The sequence below is a fragment of the Triticum urartu genome, chromosome 7A (assembly GCF_056163025.1).
Source record: "Triticum urartu cultivar PI428250 chromosome 7A, HENAU_Tu73, whole genome shotgun sequence".
NCBI lineage: Eukaryota > Viridiplantae > Streptophyta > Magnoliopsida > Poales > Poaceae > Triticum > Triticum urartu.
Window position 1 is genome coordinate 676,369,605 of NC_141879.1, and position 14,416 is coordinate 676,384,020.

At 45.6% G+C, this 14,416-nt stretch overlaps 1 pseudogene; it reads left to right on the top strand.

Moving 5' to 3' along the window:
• Window positions 1–4,295: 4,295 nt before the first annotated feature.
• On the top strand, window positions 4,296–5,514 carry LOC147961372 (uncharacterized; annotated as a pseudogene).
• The last annotated feature ends 8,902 nt before the right edge of the window (window positions 5,515–14,416 follow it).

A 14,416-nucleotide genomic window follows, 5' to 3' on the forward strand; every position in this document is an offset into this window, starting at 1 on the left:
ATGTGTATGCATGGAGCAGTGACTCTTTATTTTCCACTTCATTTGCTTTTTTATGGGTACACTTGGTATGCTAAGGTAATGCTAATTAGCTTTAATTCATACAGTCCGAGGATTAGTGAATCATGATGAAATGTTGTGCTTTATGCTACAAGAAAAACTAACTGTTTGCCTCCTAATGAAATGCTGTGCTTTTATGGTATAGCGAAAACTACTTCCAGATGTCGAAGAATCATTCAGTACATCATCTCAATATGGAATGTCATCTTAAAAAATGGAACTGTATCTTTTTTGGGCGACAGTATACGGGAACTAGAACAAGCGCCTGAAGCGGGCAGCCGGGCTAGACTGGAGGTTTGTGCATAACCCCTAAAACTAATTGATTTTAATTCGCTTGATACATGCCCTTTTAGTTTTGTTCTTTTCTTCAATGAGTTCTTTTGTATTCTTGTCAATTTCGATCCAGAAACTAACATCTGGACAACAATTGATATCATCTACCGTATAAGAAGTTGTGTGATTGAATCAAGTGGTAGAGGAAAATCATCATTTTCTGCTGACGTTCAGGTTCCTTGACACACTACAGCACGTGTTCTACAGCAACAATGCCGGGCACGAGGCACTGGTGAAGATGTGCGCAGACGAGCACATGCAGCAGTGGAAGGTGCTCCACGGCGGTCGCCGTGTCGTCGGGTACATCGGTATACAGCTTCTCCTTCTGCAGAGTTCTCCTCTCCTTGTTGACATGTGCTCTGCTTGACTAGCGTAGATGCACTAAGCAGCTTTTTTCATTTGGGGTGATTCCCAGGGCTCCCAAGCTACTGAGGTAGTACACAATTTTGATGCTTTAGATTTCTATCTATGTAGCCTACATCTTAGCATTATGTATGTGTAGTCTCCGAGAGTAAGAAATATATTGTCCGGTTCAGTCACGTGGTGTGTATTGGTGTTTAGAATTCAGGCATGTACTCATTGATACTGAAATTAAAATCTGAAAGGCTGGTGGAGGACGGTGTGGAGAGTGTCGCCGAATGTGGGTCTGTCCGGCTGTCACTACTGCTGGAGTTGCAGTGCCGGTACACGGAGATCAACAGGAAGGTGGCCATCGCCAGGACCCGCTTGAGCCTCATGCAGGAGGACATGTACGTACTAACATAAACAAGATGACAGATAAGTTCTCTGCTCTTCAGCTCAAAGTGACGGAGGTGAATGCGTTGTTCACCATGAAGCAGAATCACTCCTCCAAAGGTGAACTAATTAATTTACATTGTCTTCTTTTTGTAGTTTATTCATGCCAAGTTCAACGGCCCTCTGAACTTATCTACGAAAGCAGTTTCTGAACTCTAAGCTTGTGTGACTATCGCTGAAGTGATCTATTGTGGTAACTCCTTTTGAATCTCCCAGACCTGTTAGGACAGCAAGGACAAGTGCACGATGGTGCGCCGAAGCATCACAGTGAACATGGTAATGTCAGGTTGTTGATGGAGCGATACAAATTGGTAATCGATTTTATTGAGAGTTAGTATTGTACATAATTTTCTTTATAAGAGGTACCGCTGTTATCCTGATAGAGATTACGCTCATTTGATACCTTAGGTTTGAAGGCCGGGTACTACGCCGCCGCCAATATTGCGCGCAAACATTATTGAGTACTGATGGTGAGATTTTCCATTTCTTTATCTTTTGTCCTTTTAATCAAGAACAATATTGAGATCTTACATGGTTGTCCAAATTTCGCGACAAGAATAAGAATGAGAGGCATGTTACAGGTAGTTTTATCCTGAGAATTGGTCACCATTCTGTAACCTTAATACAAACATATAACTTGTGACATATCCATGCATATATGTGCTTTGCAAATCGACTGACCTTTTTTTGTCTTCTGTGAATAGATGTTGAATGACTTCCTATTTTTTCTTTCAATGGTGCATAGTTCAACTTTTTCTTCATTTGCTATCTTTAGATTCTTCAAAGCAATTAAATTTCTCATGTTGCACCTGAGATAAACCTACAATCTAGAGCACATGGAAACCATAGATCATTTTTTCGATTGCTTATGCAAAGTTAAGTAATGGCTTTCAGAAGTATTTAAACATCATTTCTTTTATATGGATGTCTACCTTTCCAAAAGAATTGATATTCTATCTGGTGTAATTCATGATCAATTGATGTATCAAACATAATATAGGACGCAAAAACAGAGTGTATGAGCATGCAGTATAATTGGTGAGACTAGGGGAATGTACTGACAAGTGACTTCCTTGCGTGTCCTTGATGCTGCTTCCTTGACTCACACATTAGTTCTCTTAATATGTATCATACTCGATTTGATTGGCAGGCTTCAAGTAATTTGTATTCGTGTGGTAAGAATCAATTGCACCACTTTCTTGATGCAATCACATCAATGGAACTGACTGCTACAAATTACATCACGAACTATGTGCTACTTTATCAATTGTAGTTTCTTTGTTCAGTTAGTTCTCTGAAACAAAACCACTTCAACTCTCGATGTGTATGTTTCTCGACAAAATTTGTTGTAATACTAATCTTCCAGAGATTATTGTAATAAATAACTATATTTAGTATCTTATCTCATTAGTGGGTTAATCCTATAGAACAACTAATAAGGAGATTTCTTAGTAGTACTGTATATGTTTGGAGCAGTAAGATAATTTTTTTCCTATATGACTTTCTTTCTCTTGCCTTTCATGATTTCGCTATCCCCTCCATTTTTTTAGGTTCCAAAGTTTGACCGTAGCTAGCTTGATTTGGATACATTTCATGTTAGGACTTAAACTTTGGCTTGGAGGCATTGAGCTTTGGCTCTAACTAGCTTTGTTACTTGGTATACCTCTGTCAGCGTTCAGGTAAAAAGTATCTACCACATTGTTTAATGTGGGGTTTACTCCGGTGCCAAGTGTACTCCGGTGCCAAGTGTACTCCGGTGCCAAGTTTACTTGGTAGGATTTAATTAGTGATCTTACTTCTGTTACTTCTTGGTGAATATGAAATATATGGCGTTTTCATGCAAGCAGGAGCCGGATAGTTGTGGAGCGGGTCGTGCGAAAGACGGTCGGCGAGCGCAGGCTGGATGGGAAGGTGATGTGTGCGACGGCGACCATGCCGGCTGGTAGGGCAGGATTGACCGTGGCCATCATGATGTTTCCGAGGGAGAGCGAGGCATCCGCCATCGCGTAGCTAAAGAAGTCGAAGCCCCAGGCGAGGTTGGCCACCGTTGCCGGTGTGAAAGGTGACAGACCTAAAGGCCTAAAGGCTGGTGACAGGTTCGCCGCCATCGCACCTTCTTTGAACTTGGTGGGGACGTGGAAGAAGAGCGGTGGCGTCGTGAAGAGCTCGACGCCTGCTGCCGCGACCACGATCATGATCATGACCATTGTGTTGGTAATAAAGATACTAATTGTTTACATATCCCTCAACTTCGGAAACATTAGATAAATATCCAACTTATTATTGAAAAATATTGATTCAAAATAAATGGAACCTTTCCTATATACAATGAGCTTCGCAAACATTAGATACATATCCAACTTATTATTGAAATTTTTTGATTCAAGATAAATGGAATCTTTCCCATACACAATGAGCTTATTGTTGAAGGTTGCGTTGATTGGGCTATTATTGTTGTAATAAGAGGCTTATGAATTTGGTAATCTTTGTGTACCTTGTAATAGTGCCTGTCAATCTTTATGTACCTTGTAATAGTGACACATGGATGCATGAAGTTGAGTGATACTCCCTCCGTTAAGAAATATAAGAGCGTTTACATCACTTATATTTCTTTAGAGGGAGTACTAATACTATTAAAAAATAGACAATCTATATGCAGTTATGAGTTCTTGGGTGGCGAGCGATTAGGATGGTTAAGGAGATATGAAGATTGCCGAGAAAAGTGGAAGAGAATCTATATTCTTCGTCGCATGATGAAAACCGAATGTAACCATGCTTAACCTGTATTTTTAAATTACAAGAATAATTTAATCAATGTGTTCATATTTTTATTATTCTGTGACAATGTATGGGTGTTCGGTTTTTGCCCGTAGCAACGCACGGGCGTTTTACTAGTATTATAGTAAGAACAGAACAAGGACCGAAATCGAGCAGATGAAACAGGAGACTGCAACCAAAATGTGTAACAACGGAAATGGTTTAGTTTTGGCGGGAACGACGAGGTGGGTTCGCGCCATCTTTCTTTCTCTCCTCTTTTCTGGGCTCAAATGGGTATCCATGGGCCACTGATGGGCCTGGCAACCGCGACCATTCACCCTGGCGCGATCACGATGAGCCGCCTCCGCCGCTCGCCGGCGGCCCTGATGGACGACGACGACCTCCTCGGGGAGATCCTGCTCCGCCTGCCCCCGCAGCCGTCGGCGCTCCCTCGTGCCTCCCTCGTTTGTAAGCGTTGGCGCCGCCTCGTCGCCGACCCCGCGTTCCTCCGCCGCTTCCGCGCCCACCACCGGAGGCCTCCCGTCCTCGGCTTCTTCTCCACCTTAGGGAACCCCACCTTCACCCCCGCACTCGACCCGCCGGACCGGATCCCCTCCGCGCGCTTCTCCCTGCGGCTCGAGGAAGGCGACCACTTCCAGTTCCTCGGCTGCCGCCATGGCCGCGCCCTCGCCGTCAACATGTATCCGCGGCCCTTCCTCCTGCTGTGGGACCCCGTCACCGGGGACCAGACCCGCCTGGCCGTCCCCCCCCGAGCTCTACGGAGACGGGACCGTCATCTTGACCGGGGCGCTGCTTTGCTCTGCCGGCGACCAGGGACACGCGCACGGCGATTGTCGTCGCTCCGGCCATTTCCAAGTGGCTCTGATAGCCACTGTCAGAAGAAGCCATTCTCATCTTTTCGCAACCATTTACTCGTCGGCGACCAGCAAATGGGGCGAAATTATCTCAATGCCGTTCATACATTCCAGGATCAAGGCATCTACAGCTATGAAATATTTTCAACCTGTCATCACTCCCACTATCTTGATTGGGAATTCAGTCTATTGGTCGTATGTTCTTGGTGGAGCTTGCATAATTGAGTTTGATTTGGACGCGCAGAGGCTGGCATTGATAGAGCCGCCGCCAGATGCATATGCCCACGATGATACCGTTTTTGCGGTTATGCCGGCTGAAGATGGTGGCCTTGGCTTAATCGTTGTGTTGGACTTCCGTGCCCAACTATGGAAGTGGAAAGCTGGTGTTCGTCATGATGATGCGACATGGGTTCTGGGAAGGATCGTTGAACTAGACAAGCTTCTTCCTCTAGGAGCAGCAGGCAAGAGGAAGCCTCTAGCCTTAGTGGGATTCGACGAGGAAAACAATGTGACCCTTGTAAGGACATCTTGTGGCATCTTCCTGGTCCATCTCCAGTCAATGACGTTTAAGAGACTCTGCAACAGTGGCAGCGCCAGGGATATCCATATCTACAATGCATTCTCAAGTTTCTATGATGCAGGTAATACACATGACAAGGTACTAGTTTTTCATATGTTCAATCACCTTCCAGCATGACAAGATTATAGTTTTTCATATGTTCAATGATTGCTTGCTGAAATGCCTGTAATAATCCTTGATTTCTGTAATGATTATTTTAGTACATGTCGTTTCAGTTGTTTCTTTTGCTGCCAGATGATTTTCTTTAAGAACAACAGTACTCAAGGGCGTTGTTGTAGTCTATTTAGCCATACACATAACTACATAAGTATGTGTTACGGAAGTATTCTTATGTGGATAGTTGCAGTATAATCCTTTTCAGCATCAGATTTGGTAACAGTTGGAAATCGATGATTGGTACATGGAAATTATCCATGGACCAACTTAAATGTCGTACGAGTAACTCGGTTGGCAGGCACATTTGGAACCTCAGTGCTAGTTACATTTTCTCATCGGTACTTTAATGTCATTTGATATTGCTATAACTCTAATAGGTACTTGCTTTGAGCCCTTAAATGTTTACAGATAGTTCTTGTTTTTTTGCAAGTCGAAGAGCCCTGCTTCAAGTGCTCCATTTGTACCAGTGAAAAAATAAAATGAAATAATGTCTCTTATCAGGCTATGCAATCTGAATACCGAATTACCTATGGATACTTTTTTTGTATATGACCACGTTCTAATTTTGTTCACTTTGACATAGTATGTTTGAGATAATTTCCAAAACATACTTTTGTCTTGCATAAATTGTGCTCGGGTACTATCTGTGTTAGGAGCTAGGGTTCTGCCAGTTCTAGGGCGGAGATTGTAGTGGAAGGACGGAGGAGGACGAGGCTGAGGGCGCGACGGACGGCGGCTGGGAGCCGTCCTTGCGCGGTGGAGGTGGCGGCGGCTGTGACAGGAAGGAGATGGCGCAGGGGAGGAGGAGGCTAGGTTTAGGTCTCCTGGCTCCCTAAGGAAGCCGAGCAATTATGATTGCTTCTTGCTTAATCTCAAAATGGGTCCTTACATGAGTTTATATAATCCTCCTAATGATATAATTGTGCTAAGCCCCTAACACGATAAGATAACTGGGCCAGGCCCCTAACTGCATTGGCTGTAATATATGCCGCTCATAACAATCTGTATGTACATGCACATAATAAATTAGTAATACAGCTAGAGATCTTTTTGGTGCGTGAGACATAACAGTTGAAAATTGAAGAGTACTAATTGAGGTGGAAAGCTGAGCTTGAACCAATTGGAACGTTAAATGATGATAGACTCAATTGTCACCTTTATAAGCTTATCCAAATGAACAACTACTGCTTGTATCGATCTATTGTTAGTCTATGAACAACATTTCCATGGGTATTGTTGTGAGGTGGATGTGGAGTACCAAAATGAGTTGGTCAATTTCTGAGCACATATGAATGCCCTGTATTTGCAACTTCGTGCAATTTTTGTTTTTCTACTCCTAATCTGGTGCCAAAGCAAGTAACGTTTCCCAAGTGTAGTTTCTGAATCTAAACTGTCCTATAATCTCTTCCTTCTTGTATTGGTTACTTTTTGTCAAAATACACATTGGTTACTGACTACTTAAGTTCGTGACTAGGCAATGGCATTGGTGATGGTCATGGTGAAGGTGAAGCGGTGGACGATATATAATAATGTTTTTTTTCTGGTGTTATATACATTGGTGGTAGGTATGCCCTGGTGAGTGGAAAGGCCAGGGGCATAAGATTATTTTCTCCTGAAGAATCTTGATGCTCTCCAGATATTTATCTAGGTTCATTTGCTATTTCAGGTTGGCAAGCTGCGTTGTTTTTCCTTGAGGATTCATATTTTTTCTTCTTCTCATGGAAGTATTACTAGCTCTTACTGTGATTGGTAAGGCGTCCACACAAATTTTCCGGATTGATAGTAGTAACTGTATACACCTGTTCGAACAGCTAGATTCAGAAACTACACTTTGGCGTTAGTCATTAATAATACTGCTGGTCATTTTGGGTTATTGTGGGCCAGATTAATTACTGCTACATAATCGAACGTGCTTATGAAGATCGTGAGGGCATTTATTTAGCGTACACCAAATTGAATTGCTTTTCATTTTGACAGTTTGTAGTGTCTCGTCATTTTTGACATCTGTCCATTTGCACTAGTGATGTGGTGGCTCCTAGCTCGCTTGATTCTGCATAATAGCACTCGTTTGTAATAGCATTACTTTATATAATCACTTTCCAGCATAACAAAATAGCCTTTTGATATATTCAGTAATTGCTTGATGAAATGTCTGTCATAATGCTTGAGTTCTGTAATTATCATTTTAGTACATATTGTTTCAGTTGTTTCTTTTTCTGCCGGATGAATTTCTTTAATAACAACAGTACTCAAGGGTGGGTATTGTTCTTGTCTATTTAGCCATGTGCATAAGTTTGTGTTACAGAAGTATTCTTATGTGGATAGCTGCACCATGTTCCCTTTCAGGATCAGGTTTGCTAATAGTTTGAAACTGATGAGCAGTACTCCCTCTGTAAAGAAATGTAAGAGCATTTAATTATCCTTGGACCAACTTAAATGTCAAACAAGTAGCTCGGTTGGTAGTTACATTGGGTACTTTGGCGCTAGTTACAATCTCTCGTCAGTACTTTAATCTCATTTGATATTGCTATAGCTCTTAAGCTGATAATAAGTACTTGCTTTGAGCCCTTAACTTTTTAGATGGTAGTTCCTTTTTTTTTCACAAGTCGAACAGCCCTGCTGCAAGTGCTCCATTTGTACCAGTGAAAATGAAATTCACTTTAGTTTGCCTCTTGTCAGCCTTATTTAAATCTGAATGCCTAATTACCTATAGCTACTTATGTTTTTGAGGTCTGGCATGTTCCAGTTTTGTTTGCTTTGTTTTTGACGGAACCTCGTCAGAGGGCGGGGAGCTCCCGCATTGCATTAAGAAGAAGAGAATTGGTCCAGTTAATAATGAAAACCGGACCCAAAAACCGTACATGGCACGGTTAATCAAGGGAAACCGGCGAAGACCACACACACCCGACTAGCACTCAAGGAACATCGTCCGAGCTGGATACAAGAGTGCCTAGGCCCAAGACCATCGACAACACAACATACCCAACCAAATCAACCTCTGCAACCTCAAGAACACGCCTGCACCCAGATGTGCACTCGTGCCTAACCTTCAGAAAAATGCTATTACACATTAACCTCCACCAAGGCACGAATTGCCTGGATCACCGTCGACGTGAGCGGTTTCTTGTACATCCGCAAATAAGACTTCATCTTCTCTTGCACATCCTCCTCGGTGACTTTCTTAGATGTCGTTCCCTTTGGTATCTCCCCAAAAGCCTCCGCCAACCTATATTCAGCACGCTTGGCAGTCGGGATGTTGCAACTTTTGTTCTTCTTATCCAAACGTCCACTACGCCTCTCGGAACAAGTAGATGCCCCTTCAATCTGCACATGAATCGGTGTTTCGAGCAAGGACCGCGGCGCTGTGCAACTGAAGCTACTTAGGAACTCATCCAGCAAGGTGGTTGAAGCCGGACCTTGAGGCATGCCAATGTCACCAAGTAGCTCCTCGGACCCCGAAGACATCATATTGGTAGTGCCCCCTGAAGAAAGCATCACTGGAGAGGAGACCAAGGGAGGCACCTCTGCAGCCAAGCCAGCAGGCAAAACCACCTCAATCTGCTCCATGTCCTTGCTCACTTTGACTATTCCTCAACCGTTCCTTGCTCCTCCTCGTGTTGAATCACCATCTTGTGCAAATCTACATCCAAAGTAGGAAAAACATCTGCAGGGAGCGCCATAGTAGCCAGCACCTCGGACGAGCAACCAGCCACACTAATCTCACTGACACCCTTAGCACAAGCAACAACGAGAGGCGCCTGTTCCTCATGCTCACACCAGGGGGGAGGCGGATCCATCGGCGCCGAGGAAGAGAAAGGTCCCCCACTGATCCTCGTAGTCCCACCCTCTCGCACCTCAGGAGACCCATTGATGGCCGGCCAAGAAACAACACTGCCACTGATAGCCTCCAGCCGCTCTAAGAGGCTCGAAACCTGAACCGCCCAACCCTGCAGAGCGAACGCCATGTCGCGGAGAGGCTGAATGACCTCCTCAGTACGAGCAGCAGCCAGGGCTTGCACCTCGGTGCGCAGCGCCTCGATCTGAGCTGCAAAGTGGGGTTGGAGCAGCCCCAATTCAGCAGCAATGGAAGACTTGACGAGGTCGGCAAGACCTGAGCAGGGGGAGCCGGAGTTGCTACAAGGCGCCTCCTGAATGAGCACAGCCGGAGAGGCAGCAACGGAGGCCCACGAGCGAAGTCGCGGATCTGGCGGAGGCGCGTGGCAGGGTGGCGCATCCAGTGACCGACGTGGAGAGGCCGCAGGCGAGGGGGAGTGGCGGGTTGAAGCTTGTCTGGCCGGAAGGCGTGTCGGGCACTCCCGCTCGCGGTGGCCAGAGATGCCACAACCCAGGCACCTTATAGGGTCGCGGCAGTCAGCCACGAAGTGCTCCGACGCGAGGCAACGGAAGCAGCGGCCGTACGTTCTCCTCTTGAAGGCGAGGGAGAGACCGACCCCTTTCCTGGGAGATGGAGCAGGCGCCTTCTCCATCCACGAACGACGCTATCCCCCAACCTCCACCCAAGGCTGCTCGGAAGACGCCACAAGTGCCTCGGCGACCAGCTTCGGCGTAGAGTTCGCGGGAAGGCGAGGTGGAGGAGGTGGCAGCAGGAGCTCAGAGCACCCCAGGAAGCAAGGGACGGGAGCCTCCAGCCCTCCAACGGCGGCAGCAAGCGAGGGATCTGGATCTGGATCGGGAGGGGGGCAGGGAGCGGGGGGTGGAGGTGGAGTGGTGGCTGGGAGGGCTGCTGGGGAGAGGGAGGTGGAAGCTGAGGAGGCCATGAGACAAGGATGAGGAGGAGCTCGGGGATCGAATCTACGCGGCGGCGGCGGCGGCGTCGCGGGAGCTCGCTCTCATGTAGAGCTTTGACATACACGGAATTTGTCTGCTTGAGATAATTTTCAGATCATACTTTTGTCTTTCATAAATTGTGTTGGGGCACTATATGTATGCACATGCCAAATTTATTTGTTTAACTATTCCAAAATATTGTATGGGAGTGATAACTTTTCCAAGTCGATAAACAACTACGCACCGGCTGCGGCTCATCTAAACTGTGCTCCTATTGTAATCCCTTCCTTTTTGTATTGGTCGTTTTCCATTAGAATACGCATTGGTTACTGACTAGTTATATATGTTTGTCCCTAGGCAATGGCATTGGTGAAGGGCACGGTGAAGGTGAAGCACTGGATGATATATATAAGATGTTTTTTTTGGAGGGTGGGATTTACATTGCTAGTTGCTACGCCCTGGTCACCGAAAAGACCAGTGGCATAAAAGATTGTCTCCTGGAGAATTTTGATGCTCTGTGTGGATATTTATCTAGGCTGGTTCACTATTTCAGGCTGCCAGGATGCAGTGGTTTTCCTTGATGGTTGCTACTTTTTTCCTTCTCATGGGAGCACATATATTAGTTCTCATTCATAAGGCGTCCACACTGATTTTCCAGGTTGCCTCATAGTATGCACGTAGATTCAGAAAATACACTTTGGCACTAGAAAATTAATAATATTGCTGCCCACTTTGGGTTTGCTGTCCGGATGGATTAATTACTGTCAGAGGATCAAACCCCGATTAGTTGAACTTCAGTGTGATTTGCTGTCGTTAGCTCTGCTTTTGAAGATCATGTGGTCATTTATTTATCATACTGAAGTTTTTTCTTGCGGGTATATCAGACTGAAGTTTTTCCTTGCGGGCATATCAGACTGAAGTTTAACTCAATTCGAATGGAAAACGGCCAAATATATTTTCATAAAATATATATTTCATGACGAATTTGGTATTGTAAAATTTCGTATGTTTTTTATAGACTTTGTCAGGCATGCAAGAGCTCATCTTTTATTAAAAAACCAAACCAAATGCATGTGTATATAAGCACTAATAGTTGTGATTGTAACAACTTGTACATATGTCCCTCGGTTGGCAAGTTTGTTCCTTATTCCGCTGCAAAATATGGACGGACACGGCACCGTGCGCCGGTGTGAATTGATGAGACGACGATGAAGTATTACGTATAACTGAGGGGAGAAAGACTCTTGAAAAGAAGATCGATGCCAGTCACATATGTATGTCGATCGGTATGTGTGGTGTACACGTTCCTCTCAAGCAAGAAAGATTCGACGCACTGTGATCGAAGAATCACAATTAAACTGAATGGCCTTTTCTTTCTTTTCCCTTTTTCTTCTACCAAGAATTGTGGGTTTCTTTCTCGTCGTGGCAAGAATCACAATTTGTACTGCCTCGTCGTCTCGCTTGGCTTCTGCCTTCTGTGTGCGTCGGCAGCTTTTTTTTTTGCGGGCTAAATTGAGAGCTTTATTTAATAAAGGCATTCGCTGAGCAGTCCGCCAACAGGCTACTGATCAGGAAGCTCGGAGTACATTCGATCCAGCTTTCAGTCACGTCAATCGTGCAAGCGTACTTAGCACAGATGTGAGCAGGCCCGTTAGCTGATCTTACAATATGACGAATAGTAAAGGAATTAAAACTAGCAGTAAGCTCTCCAATCTCTAATAAAATAGGAGCCACGATCGAACGAGAGTCGTGGCGAGTGGTCCAGAGGTTGGCGACCTCCAGGCAGTCCGTCTCCAAGATGACGTTTGAAAAACCTCTTAAGCTTGCAAAGATAGCACCATCCCGCACCGCCATTGCCTCAGCTATAAGAGGATCCGTAATTCCGGGGTAGGGTTTACTCCAGGCCCTAGAAAAGAGTTAGGGGAGCGGGCAACACCGCCGGCTCCTCCTTTACCATCTTCACGCTTGATAGCAGCGTCGGTGTTGATCGTGACAAAGCCAGGGTCAGGTGGCCGCCATCCATGACCCGGCATCACCAGGGCTTGCTGGCGGGGTACATCCAAAAGTGCCAGCGTCTCCCTTGTCCGGCGCACTGAGTTCACCGGATCGAGCCTTTCTTCTCCATGGGTCAGCCTATTCCGTGAGTGCCAGATGGCCCACATGACCGAGACTATAACAGCCCTGTCTCTAGAGGAGAATTGCTCATCACATACGATATCCTTGGCCCATGTTGATGGATGCAGTCTAGGCATATGGAAGTCCAGCAGTTGCCGCGCCTCGTCCCAGAAGAGTTTTGTATGTGAGCATTCCATCAGTGCATGCACGAGATCCTCGTCTTTGGCCAAACAAATTTGACACAATTTCTGATGCCTTATATGGCGATATACCAAAGTGCATTCATCTGGAAGGATGCCCCGTAGTACTCGCCAGAAGAAAACCCTAACTTTGGGTAGAACATTTAGCTTCCAAAGAGCATTCCACAACCGTTGATTGTCAATTGAAGAACCGGTAGCCTGCCCTTCCTCTGGAGCTTGACGCTCGTTACGAGTCATTAGAGCTCGGTACGCCGACTTGACGGTATAGTTGCCTGAAACTTCATGTGCCCATGATAGGAAATCAGCACCTCCACCATTGCGCAAAGGGATATTCAGGATCGCTTCTGCATCTGGGAGGATGAAGGTGTCTTGGATAAGTTCCCTTCTCCACGTCCAGTTATCCTCATCGATCAGCTCACTGACCATGTTGACATTCGCGTTAGGAGAACGGAATAAGGGAGCCAAGGTGGTGGTCGAGGGGATCCAACGATCATCCCATATAGAGATGGTGGATCCATCCCCCACACGCTTGATGAGACCGGTGGCAAGTGCTTCCCGCCCAGCTACAATCGCCCTCCAGGTGGCCGAGGAGGATCTTGGAGTTGAAGCCTGCATGAATTCTGAATCCGGAAAATACTTGCCCTTGAGCACTCTAGCACATAAGGTATTAGGATTTGTGATGAGGCGCCAACCTTGCTTACCCAGTAGTGCCAAGTTAAAAGGATGGAGGTCCCGGAATCCCATTCCACCTGTGCATTTTGGTGTAGCGAGATTTTTCCAAGATATCCAGTGTAGAGAGCGTTTGTCAATTGAGCTGCTCCACCAAAATCTTGCCATGCAAGACGTGAGACTCTTGCAAACCTTCTTGGTCAAGAGAAAGACGCTCATACTGAAAGTTGGGATTACCTGAACGATAGACTTTATCAGATTTTCTCTACCCGCACAAGCAAAGAGCCTCTCTGACCACCCCTGCATTTTGCTCCTTGATCTTTCCCTTATGTGATCGAAAGTACCGCTGGTTATTTTACCCACTGCTATTGGAAGACCAAGATACCGTTCACTGAATGTCTCGACATGAACATCTAAAACATTCTTGATAGCTTGCCTGCAGCCGCTTGGTGTATTCGGGCTGAAGAAGATTGCACTCTTCTCACGGTTCACACACTGGCCCGACGCATTGCCATACACTTGCAGGATACTGTTTAACCTCGTCGCGCTAGCGGTGTCAGCCTTCATGAAGATGAGACTGTCATCCGCAAAGAGCAGATGGTTGACCCACGGAGCACGAAAGTTAACTCTCATTCCTCTGTCAATTGTGCCATAGTGTTTGAGGAGCGATGAGAAACCTTCTGCACACAGGAGGAACAGAAAAGGTGACATGGGACATCCCTGCCGAAGCCCTCGGGAGGGGCTGAAATAAGGTAACAATTGCCCATTCACTCGAACTGAGAACCGAACCGAAGTTACACACTTCATTATCAGCCTAACAAAGTCAGCGCCAAACCCAAACTTGTGCAAGATGGCCTCCAGATAACTCCATTCAACTCGATCGTAAGCTTTCATCATGTCAAGTTTGACCGCGCAAGCGTAATTCTTCCCCTTCTTTCTTCTTCTCATTGTATGGATACTCTCAAAAGCAACTAGTACATTGTCGGTTATCAGTCAGCCGGGGATAAAAGCACTTTGTTCCTCACTAATTATCTCATCAATAAATTCCCTCAATCTATTTGTGATTGCTTTAGCAGCCAACTTATACAAGA